Genomic DNA, 11,370 nt, shown 5'->3' with positions numbered 1-11,370 from the left:
ACACGCTTTGGATCTGCTACATTCAGGTAAATTTGTCCTTATTTTAAGATTCTCAGAATGGATATCCTGAATTACTTGGCTCAAAAAGGTTTGGCTCAAAGTGGTTTACAGTATGCTTTTAGCTCCTAAATATGTCATGTTTGTAGTTGTATCTAACCTTCTTACAAAGTAGAAATATATAAAATCAAATTGTTTCCTAATGTAGTTATGTCTATGGGCCAAAGACAAAGTAATAGATTTTTTTTTTTGTTTAAAATCTCATATTAACTATAGTCATAAATAAGGACGTATTTACTGTTCTGCTATTATTGCACTATATTTAGAGGTTAGATTTATCATAAGATCCAGAAGCCATGGAAGCATTGTCACGCCCCTGCTTCTACGGAGCACGTGAGGCACCAGTGCCCACGTGAGGGCCACATGAGGGAGGACCGCGGGACTCTCCTGCCAGATATTGTCCGGTTCCGGAACTTCACGCAAGCGTCCTTCACCCTCCCCGGTTTTGTTTTCCTCCCAAAACGCGTCTACAGGATTAGGAGACACCCGCCTCATATGCCTAGGCTTTAGAACGAGTCTTTCCGATGTGAGACTATTGGGCCTCATACCCTTTCCACCATCGGATAAGAGCCGTCCTCGGCTCTGATACCAAATATCACGCCCCTGCCTGCGCGAAGCACGTGAGGCACCCAGTGCCCACGTGGGATTAAAAGACACCCGCCTCATATGCCCAGGCTCTAGAACGAGTCTTTCAGATGTGGGACTATTGGGCCTCACAAGCATTGTTGAGGAAACCTCACCCTCACTATGATATACCATATGCCCTTATTACTCATGTTAAACTAGAAAGGATCAAGGAAAAGAACTATAGATCTCATTGAGCTTGAGAGAAGGATGGAAATGGACATTATTTGGGAAATTTCTTCGGAGACTACACCCATTGGTGATAATAGGGTAATCCATTGATTTTGGTTCTAACTTGGAAATTGATTTTTATGTTCTTAAATTTAGCAAGGAAGCGGATATCATTAGTATATTAACAGAAATTCGTTGGATGATACCAACAGAAGGCCCTCAATTTGATCATGGAGGACTTTTTACCATGTAATGAAGAATTTGATAGCATTCCTTCACAGATCCATTTTCCTTAACTTCCCCTACAATAACAAAATCTTGATACCCTCACACCTTTTGCTGTCATGTTAGGAAGTTGCTGAGGGTGGAATAAATCCACTTTCTGTGGTGCCATGAATCAGTATGCAAAGGTCTATGCTGAGGTGGAAGGAGCACTATTTTAACCAAAAGATCAAGTATGAACATCTTTCATCTATTTGTTATTACTGTTGTCTATTTGGGAAATGCAGTGGGATTGGACTGATTTTCTATAGGAATCGGGCCGGTTAGCTGCCCAGCCATTTTTTTTTTCTGAAGGCCCATCATAGTCTTAATCTAAATTCTATTTATGGGCCTGTTGAACTGCAGGATTAAAAAAAAAATCTCCATAGATCTTCTTTCATACTACAGATTGGGCTAGAGAGGGATTTGATTGATATGAGCTTTATTTAAATAATCCGTGTAATCCATGATCTAACAGAAATCTAGCCCAATCCTGTTAGATTTCCAAAACAGGCCTTGAATAGATACATTATACATTTCTTGTATAGATGCATTCTGTGAGAGAGAGAGAGAGGGAGAGAGAGAGAGAGAGGGAGAGAGAGCACAAAAGATGGAGAGAGGGGGGGGGGGGGGGGGGGGGGGAGCAACTGTGGCAGGGTCCCATGGTGCACCCTGATCTATTCATGGTTATTGATTATAGCAACAAAATGGAGCGCAAGCTAGTTCATATTTAAGGAATCCAATGATATTTCCTGGTTTCCTGAAACTTCCATACATACTTTGAGTCAATATCAAAATATTTGATTTCATCCTTGCAAGTAGAAGATTTTCTTCTTTGTATAAAACATACTTAGAATACTCTATCAACAAATATATTTTACATGATAAAATATATATTTACAAATTTATTCAAACTGAGCATGAACGAGCTAGACAAATCTCAAGTTCAAAAGATCAGTTAAACTTAGTCTATATTGAACTGATTTTTGTGCCAGTCATGAGTTTGCTTTGGATCACAATTTGCTCTAGTTTTGTCTTCATCCTATTTCCGAACTACCTGCACCTACAGAGAAGCTTACCTTGTTGCTGCTGAATGTTTGATGCATTGAGATCTGAGACTGTTGTCATTCCCTTTATAATAAAGATTAAAGAAAGAGAAAGGAAATCATTGCCTATTGGGTTACAACTTGATCACTCTCCCTGGGAGATGGAAACAACACCATGGCCTTATCAACTCCACCATCCTATCACCTTCCTGTATTTTTTTTTAATCCACCATCTGATGTGTCTTCATTTCTAAAATTATCCTCCTTCTTTGACTCCTTTTTATTATTTCCGCCTGACAGTGTATGCATGCTTATCCTTACTGACAGGTAGACTAACCTCAAATTACTTGCAACAAAAAATGTCCAAATCCACTGCAGGCCCCATCATTATCCAAGAAGTTTAGTCCAAAACGCATGACCCTTCTTGCCTCCTTCTTGGAGATTTCACTGACTATATTCTCTTTGTCCCTTTCCCTGTTATGACTCCTATAAATATGTTCCCCATGTTGTATACAAGCAAGCTGCTACAAGAGCTCTCTTTTTTATCCTTCTCATAAACCAAGAGAAGCAGCACAAGAGATAGCAATCAGCAACCATGCCTTCCTCCAGAAGAGAAGTACAGAACAAAACTCCTAGGCCTCCACCTCTTAATATAGCTATGGAGCCATGCAAGGTCAAGAAGCCAATTACTGTCGCCACTCATCATCGATCTCCAGCTTCTGATCATCAATCTCCAATCATCATCTGCATGCACTCGCCTAAAATTGTTCATGCCAAACCTCAGGATTTCATGAAGGTGGTGCAGCTCCTGACCGGGAACTCGTCGTCGCCTTCCACTCCTGGTTCAATCCATCCTATGCTCGATCTCAATGAAGCTTGGCTTGGCAGACCAAGGGGAGATCTCAACTGAACCCAAGAGATTCTGTTAGGGAGTTCAGGTTTTATTGAGCGCAGTTTAGGATGCAATTATGGAAGTAGTACAGTATATTAGTAGAATACTTCTTGAAAGCAGTTTAATTAACTTGAGTACCAGCAGGAGAGTTCTTATTACTATATGATCATGTAGAAGTGATTTAATTTGTTCTTTAACTCGTGTTTCTTAATGGGCTTGATTATTATGAGAAAAGTTTCATATTTCTTAACATGGTGGCTTTTCTTATAAAATATGGTTGGGTTGTTAATTTCTGTGTGGATGCAATAAGGTTGCCACATGCAAACAACTAGAAAGAACCATGCAAGGCCATTATTAATTTTGTTTGGCACTGATGAGTGAGTCTTAGATCTTTTTTGAATAAATAAACAAAGACACCTAAATTAGAGCCAGAACATGGAATGGAACCAACAAAATAAGCCAATTATTTGTTGGTGATGTAAATGAGAGGTCACCATAGGAAGGACTTGTGAGAGTCTGAATCCTCGACAACCCTTGTCTGAACAAAATTTTGACAATCGAACCAGTGGATCCCCTGCAACTCAAATTGTACAAAAGTCTGCAACAGAAAAACAGATAAATGAGTCTTGAATATAACTGTAGACAGGACTATAACACTAATAATTCAATAAGGCAAAAAAAAGAAAAAGAAATTGTACCAAGTTGTCTTCTCCATTCCTTCCTATTTCTATTGGAATTGAATATATGTGCTCCTAATTTCATGTTATGTTCACAGAGAGAGAGAGAGAGAGAGAGAGAGAGAGAGAGAGAGAGAGAGAGAGAGAGCTATAAAAGATGATAATGGAAAGGATAAAATATTCTTTCTTTACGTTTTGTTTTTGAAGGAACGACTCTTTGCCATTAAAAATTGTACAATCTTGCTGTCCATGATAGAACATGTTATACATGTTCTCAAAATCAGTTATAATAATTTCAGAATCAAGATTTCCATATAGATATTCATCCTACTATCCATGTTGTTGCCAAGTCTAAGCTACTATCATGACCATCTTAATGCCCTGTCAACACTTTGACTAAATCATATGTTTTATTAATTCATAACGGCATTAATTATCATCGTTCCAACAAACAACCTGATTAATAGCCTCCCAAATTGGCCACATATGATGTCTCTATTACCACACTGACACCCAGGCCCTTGTTTTGACTACCATTTGATGTTTAACCCCTATGGAATAAGAATTTTATTCCTATCCCCTAAAATTTCATGACCATTTAATGCTTATTTCTTGCACAAACTTAAGTGTGCATATCGAACATATATAACTATATACAAAAACTTGTGCGTGCAAAATACTTTCGAGAAGGCTTTTGATAAGCGGGACTTGAATTTTATCTTTCTTGCTATGGAAAAAGGAGGATATCTTGCCACTTGGATACATGGATCAAGTCTCTTATCACCTCTAGCGAAGTACTTGTCCTTGTGAATGGACAAGTAGAGACTTAGATTCCTAGAAATTATGGAATTTAGCAAGGTGACCCTCTTTTACCTTTCATCTTCATCCTGGCTTTTGATATTCTTAGTAAAATTTGAAGCAGAGCATGATAGAATATTTGATTAGAAATATTAATCTTCAGGGGTATGTGAATGGCATCTCTATCTGAATCTCAATGTCATTTTTTATAACTTTGAACTCGTATCTAGTTTGAAAGTCAAATTTCATGAAAACTCTTTAATCTTCCTGTATTCAGACTCATCCTGATAAACAAGTGTGCATCAATATTGAATTGCATGCGAAGGTGGCCGCCTTTTAAATACCTAAAAGCCTTCCTCTTATTGGTTGAAAAATCAGAAAGGAGCATTGGATGAAAATTGTTGTCGGCTAGTGTTAGGCTTCCACTTTTCAACTCTATTTTGTCTAATCTACCTATTTACTTCATATCTGTCTTAAAATTTCTTGCTTGGGTCACTAAATGCATAGTCTTAGATGGGCCTTCTTATGGAAGATTACATCACAAATTAATTGTTTTCTTGTCTATTCATTAGCGGAATGTGTATAAGATAAAGAAAAAGGTGAACTCGGAGAAAAATATTGGAGAACACAATGATGCTATGCTTGCAAAAAGGGGCATGAACTTCCAAGCTAATACTACTGAAGACCTTTGGTTGAGAATGGTAGATAAAGAATGAAAACGTTTGGGGTTCACTCTCACCTAGTTTTGAATACCTTCTCTTTCTTATGAGCAAGATATTTGTAAATTTCTCCAACCTTTCTGGCACTGTTTTCCTTTGTTCCAAGGACTGGTATCACTATTAAATTCTAGGAGGACCCACTGTTGGAGACTACTCCTTTATATTCTTTATACCCCTCACTCTACCAAGCTTCTCTAAATCAAGTGAGTTTGGTGGCATCTTGCTAGAATCGAAGGAATTTATGGAATATTCCTCTTAGACAACCTCTGTCCTTAGAATATGCAGAATGGGAGCAACTCTGTAACATATCAAACCTAATTAGACCTAGAAGCAGTCTTGATTCCTCTCTTTGGAAGCTAACAACTAGATATAAGTTTTCAGTTAAATCCTTTTTTTCTCTTTCCTCAATATGATGGGAGGATTACCTTGTCTATTCTCCTAGGTTTGGAAAGGCAGAGGTTCCAAAGAAAGTTAAAATCTTAATATCACTTGCAAGTAAAAACAAACTTTTACCCACAAAGTTCTAGCCAAAAAACTGTGCAATATCAGTTCTTGCTCCTTTTTTGGTTGTTCAGTTGAATCTATTCCTACTCCTTTTTTGGTCTTTTGCTTCCTCTCAGGCAACCTCTAACCTTTAGAACATGCTGAATTGGAGCAACTCTACTGCTTATCGAACTTAATTAGACCTAGAGGTGGTCCAGATTCTCCTCTTTGGAAGCTAACACCTAATCATACATTTTCAAATAATTTCAAACAGATCTAATAGGGTGATTGCCACAAACAGATCAATTGTGAGGATGGAAGCAATAACGAACACCCCATCATTTACCATGAAGAGGCTAATCTCGAGCAGATGATCGCAAGTTTATGCTAGAAATGATAGTACAAACAGGGATATGTTCCCGGGACAAAAGGACAAAGCAACATGGAACTGATCATTCAAGAGGCACACCATGACAAATGGAGTCTAGGTTGTCATCCTCTAAAGCAGAAAAAGAATTGGGTGATAAGCATAGAGCAGGTCCAAAAGGTAAACAGAAAGTGGTTCCTCTTGATCAGATTTTGGTGTGCGAGAAGTACCATAAACAATACAATTCCTCTAAGCATGTAATTACAAGTGATGCAATTAAAGATATACTAGATGCATTGGATAATTATTCCTATTGTCGTATCTTCAAGGATCAGAGGATGCTAGAAGACCAGATACAAGTAAGTCTGACAAGCTGTGAAGAATGAAGGACCACTTACAGGATAATGGTTTTGTACCCACTACCCCCAATATACAAGCATATCATTGAACATGTAGCTACTAGGATGGGTCCAAAGAATGCATATTGACACTAATAAAGGAAGAAACAACACATTGATAGAGATGCTAGCATCTTCCATCTTTGGAGGCCATATGAACACTCATAAACTTGATCTCCAAATAAGGGATGTTCGCAAACTTGATCTCCAAAAACACAAAAATGATTTTACCTCTTCATCAGCATCTTTACCTCATCTGTTCATACCTAAATCCTGAATGGAGTTGGAAAAAAGAGATTTCGCTATATTGAATTTTATTTTGAAAAAATGGAGGAAGAAGGTGATGATGAAGACTTGAAATTTAAGTAGTTTATTGAAGAATAAGGGTAATCAAAAGACTGCGCCATGCATAGAGCACATTGAGAAAATCAATCTCGGAACACAATGTAGTCCTATGCATGAAACCTCTGGAGTTTAAGAGGATCACTATGGAAATGGAATGTTGTAAGTTTGTAAGGAAATGCCACCAATATCAAATATATGGAAACCTCATGCATGGTTTGACGATCGAACTCCAAAATTTCAGTTCATGCTAGCTATCTCCACTTGGAGACTGGATGTCATTGGAAAGATCAACTCTAGAGCTTTAAATCATCACGAATTTATTTTAGTAGCAATTGATTATTCTATAAAATGGGTTGAAGTCCCTTCATATACCAACATTACTACTAGTCACGTCCCTAAGTTCTTGAGAAGATCGATATGCAGATTTAGTATACCACATGATCATCACAAATAATGGGCCAATTTTATAGGAAAGAATATCACTTTCGCAAACAAATAGGGCTATATAAGCCACCAACTACAATTTGATAAAGATTATAGAGAAATTGGTAGCTATACATAAGCATTGGCATAAGAAACTTCCCAATGCACTATGGGATTATTGTACTACAGTGAAAATTTCTGCAAGAATGAAAAGCAATGTTGCCCCTCAAAGTATAGATTCTTTCAGCTCGAGTCCTAGTTGAAACTGGGGTGAATGGGACTTATTGGCTACAGATTGATACATGCAGTTGGATTTACAAAATGAGAAAATATTGAAAGCTCTTTTCCATGCACCGTTATCCAAGGAGAATTGGAAGAACTTATAACGAGAGTCCAACCACAAGAGTTCGAGCCAAATGATTTGGTCCTTAGGAAGGCTGGGGTTCATAAGGTTAAAGGGAAGTTTGCAGCTAATTAGGGTGGAACACTTGCAATGAAAGAAGTTTACCAGAAATGCACTTATATTAACTACCATGGCTGGAGAAGAAACTTCTAGTCCTACCAATATAGTCTATGCAGAGGAATTTTACGCTTGAACCCTAGGAGTGCTGTAGTATAATTCTTCTTTTGTTAAGAGTCTAATATTGTGAAGCAATGCCTTCTTGGCACCCTCAAACCTTAACCCATTTCAGAAATTTTTAATCTTAAGGAGAACAAATGCAAGTTAGAGTCGAAATACTCTCAAAAAATAAAAAGAGAAAAAGCAGATAAAGTTGATGAAGGAAAAGCAAGAAAACGCTATTATTAAGCTTCATTCCACAAAGTTAAACACCACTCTTTCTTTAATCATCCCACTTCACCCTAAAATAAAGTCCTTGACGTATTCCAAAGTTGAAGATTCTCATAAAGGGCAATAGTTTGACTCGCTCCCCTAAGCTCAATGCTTAGAATTTGATCAACATCTAGCCAAGGGCACAATTCATGCTAGAAGGTATCTCTAGAAAATAGAGTGATAATCTACAATATGCTGAAAGGCACCAAGCAAATGATTTTCTTCAAAGAATGACCTTGTCAAGCTGTAAATGACTGCCTCTTCACTAAAATAATCGAGCGGTCTAAAATAAAGAAGTAGGGTAAAAACCAATAAGGGTGCCACGAGGGAAAAAAGTTGGGCACATTCAAACAAGCATCGTGAAAACTTGAAAGGGCACTAAAGGCAATAAGGCTTAATCTAAGGACATGGATGAAAACTTGCAAGGGCTCCTTGAGTAAAAAGTTGCTTTAGACATGGAGAAAACCCAAAAGAAAACTATGGGCAAAAAGGAAAAACAAATGACATAGTAAAAACCTAAAAGGTGCAAATGTGGAAAAAAAGGAAAGACTCCTACTCTCGGTACTTAAGCATAAATGTATATCTGAAGCCGGATCAATTAGTCAAACAAAATGATGAAGAGAAAAATCCCAAAAATAAGGAGTTTACTTCAAAAACTACTTCACCATGTAAGAAGACAAGTTGGGGGTGTCATTAGCAAGTCTTTGAATCTTTGGCATTCAAAAAGAAGTATTTCATATCATCATTCTGCATCTTTACATACTGGATTTATTTATACCAAAGTTTCTTTTTTTAAAAACATTTTCAAAAATCTTTTAGGTTTTCAAAATCCTTTTCATGCATCAATTGCATTCTTATCCTTACACCATGTCACTAAACAAGTGGTGGATGATGCTACTTTATGAGTCTCTCTCTTTGACTCACTCTTGAACCTGAATTAGGGGTTTGGAAATTCATAATATATAATGCTATGTACATTCTGATTCATAGGATGACGATCCTATGCATAGATTTAGTGTTGGTTATGACAAGAAAGTGGGAGAATGGTTACACCAATACCTAGTAATGGTCTAACACCGCTTGTCAAGTGCGTATCATGATCCAAGTAGACTGAACAAGTAGATCAAAACGTAGCATGGCTCTTGCATGTAAAGAGCTTGACATAAATGTTTAATTTAGGACTCCTCCATATCAGAAGAAGGTATGTTTAATAAATGTTTGGTGTGCATCGACAATGAAATGGTTGAAGCACTACTCCATAAACCATTGAGGCTTGTCGTAGACTGTTAATCTAGAACTAAAACCAGCTATATCGAAAAATAAAAGATTTGACACTACTCCATGGTCTGAGCAAAACCATTTCTAGGCCAAGCAGAGCCAAAACCCTTGACCACTTAAGAATACACACAAGAACCTTGTGTAGAGTAAGCCTATACTTTAGGTGCACCAATTAGGATAGTTTGGTGAGTTTTGGACTCTTAAAAATCCATAAAAATAATAAAATCTCAAAATTTTATGTTTGACACACAAATGAACACACCACGCTCTGTTATTGTTCCAAGTAAATGTTTACGATAGAATGCTAAGGCACATTTTGTCCCTTAATTGATCGCTTGCCTATCTTGTTGAGGCTAAAGGTCAATTAGTGCAAGACTTATGTGGTTCAAGAAAAGAGAACATGAGTGTTTCTCGAGGGAAAAGAAAAGAGTAATAATATTGTGTGCTTTTTATGGAGTGATATCTTTAAGTGGCAGCAATCAGAACATAAGATAGCACAATTTTTCATAGCAGTATGCAGTTTCAATAGGAGACATGAAGCAAAATGATCCGAGAAAATCTAAGCCATGAAGCCTCTATTGGAGATGAGCTTAATGTCAAAATAACTCTCAGATACAAACAAACCCATTTGTATTAGGCTAAATTAATAAAACATTACAAAAATGTGCTGGACAACTCCATGCATATCTCATAATACCGAAACTCTATTTTTTTTTGGCACATACTCAAATAATTATGAAAACCTAGAATGCATTTAACCTTAAAAAAAAAAACCTAGAATGCATGCGACAATGGTGCATTTTTTTATTTTCTTTTTCTTTCACTTTCACAAAAAATTACCCTTTTTTGAGACTTTCAAATGGAGGTCCTATAAAAAAAGCTTGATGAGCAAAGTTGATAGATGTTACACCCGGATTTGAATTCTCATACAAAATAATATTTGTGTGTTATTGGATGTGTCAAGTTTTGTACGAAAATATCTGTTTTTCTTTTTTGCATTTTTGGATGAAGAAGCATGGCTTGAGCATCAAGCGTTTGGAAATTGGTGTTTTTGAAAATCTGCTCAAAATTGAAAAAAGGGGGGGGTTCCATTATACAATCTTTCAAAATCATGCCATCATTGCTTGCATAAGATAATTTTTTCCACACTATTCCTCCCAGGCACATTACATCATCTTCTCAGTGGGAGTCTTTTTTTTTTTCTAGTAAAAATGGGGTAGGGGGAGGAAGGGACAAGCCCACCCCCGCGTAGCAACCCCCACTGGGCCCCCGCCCCACAAGGAGAATGTTCGATGCGGGCAGAAATGGCCATGTGTTGGGCACCCCGACCGGTTTTACTCATGCCTTCCCCACCTATGGGCCCGGCTCAGCTACCTCTCTGGGCTCTGGCTCGAGTCCCAAGTATGAGTACGTCACACCTGGCACCACTCCGGCTACTAGCGGTCCAAGAGCGGTCCTATACCCCATGTCCAAGCAGTGGCCGAAGCCACATTTTAATCGTCGCCGCAGCGACTCGAACTTGGGACCATGAGATTAGAATCCCCGCTCAGTACCACTAGGCTACTACCTTGGTGGCTCGGTGGGAGTCTTTAAGGCCCAATTTTTCAAAAAGCCTAGGGAAATTAGGAAAGAAAAGATTTCTTTCAAAAATGCATTTTGAAAATTTTTTTGTTCCCACTACAATTCAACTATTTTATAAAGTAGACATGCTGGTTTTTTAAAAGAAAAAATAGCTTTCAGTAAAAGGTTTCTTACAAATTTCATTCCTCATCCCTAGGGAGTCATTTGATTAAATCTCTGGGAGAGAACCTTTTTCCAAGAAGTTATTTTATCAATCCCTGGTAGAATATTATTCCCAAGTGGGTCACTTGAAAATCATTTATCCCCACCAAATCCATTCTTATTTATAATGAAAGTCACACCCAAAAAGAAAACTTTTAGTGATCCTGGTTTTCAAAAAATCATAAGAAGTACAAAATTAAACTTCATTCATGGGCCT

Source organism: Phoenix dactylifera, unplaced genomic scaffold (genome assembly GCF_009389715.1).
Source record: "Phoenix dactylifera cultivar Barhee BC4 unplaced genomic scaffold, palm_55x_up_171113_PBpolish2nd_filt_p 000474F, whole genome shotgun sequence".
NCBI lineage: Eukaryota > Viridiplantae > Streptophyta > Magnoliopsida > Arecales > Arecaceae > Phoenix > Phoenix dactylifera.
This window is presented reverse-complemented; position numbering follows the sequence as displayed.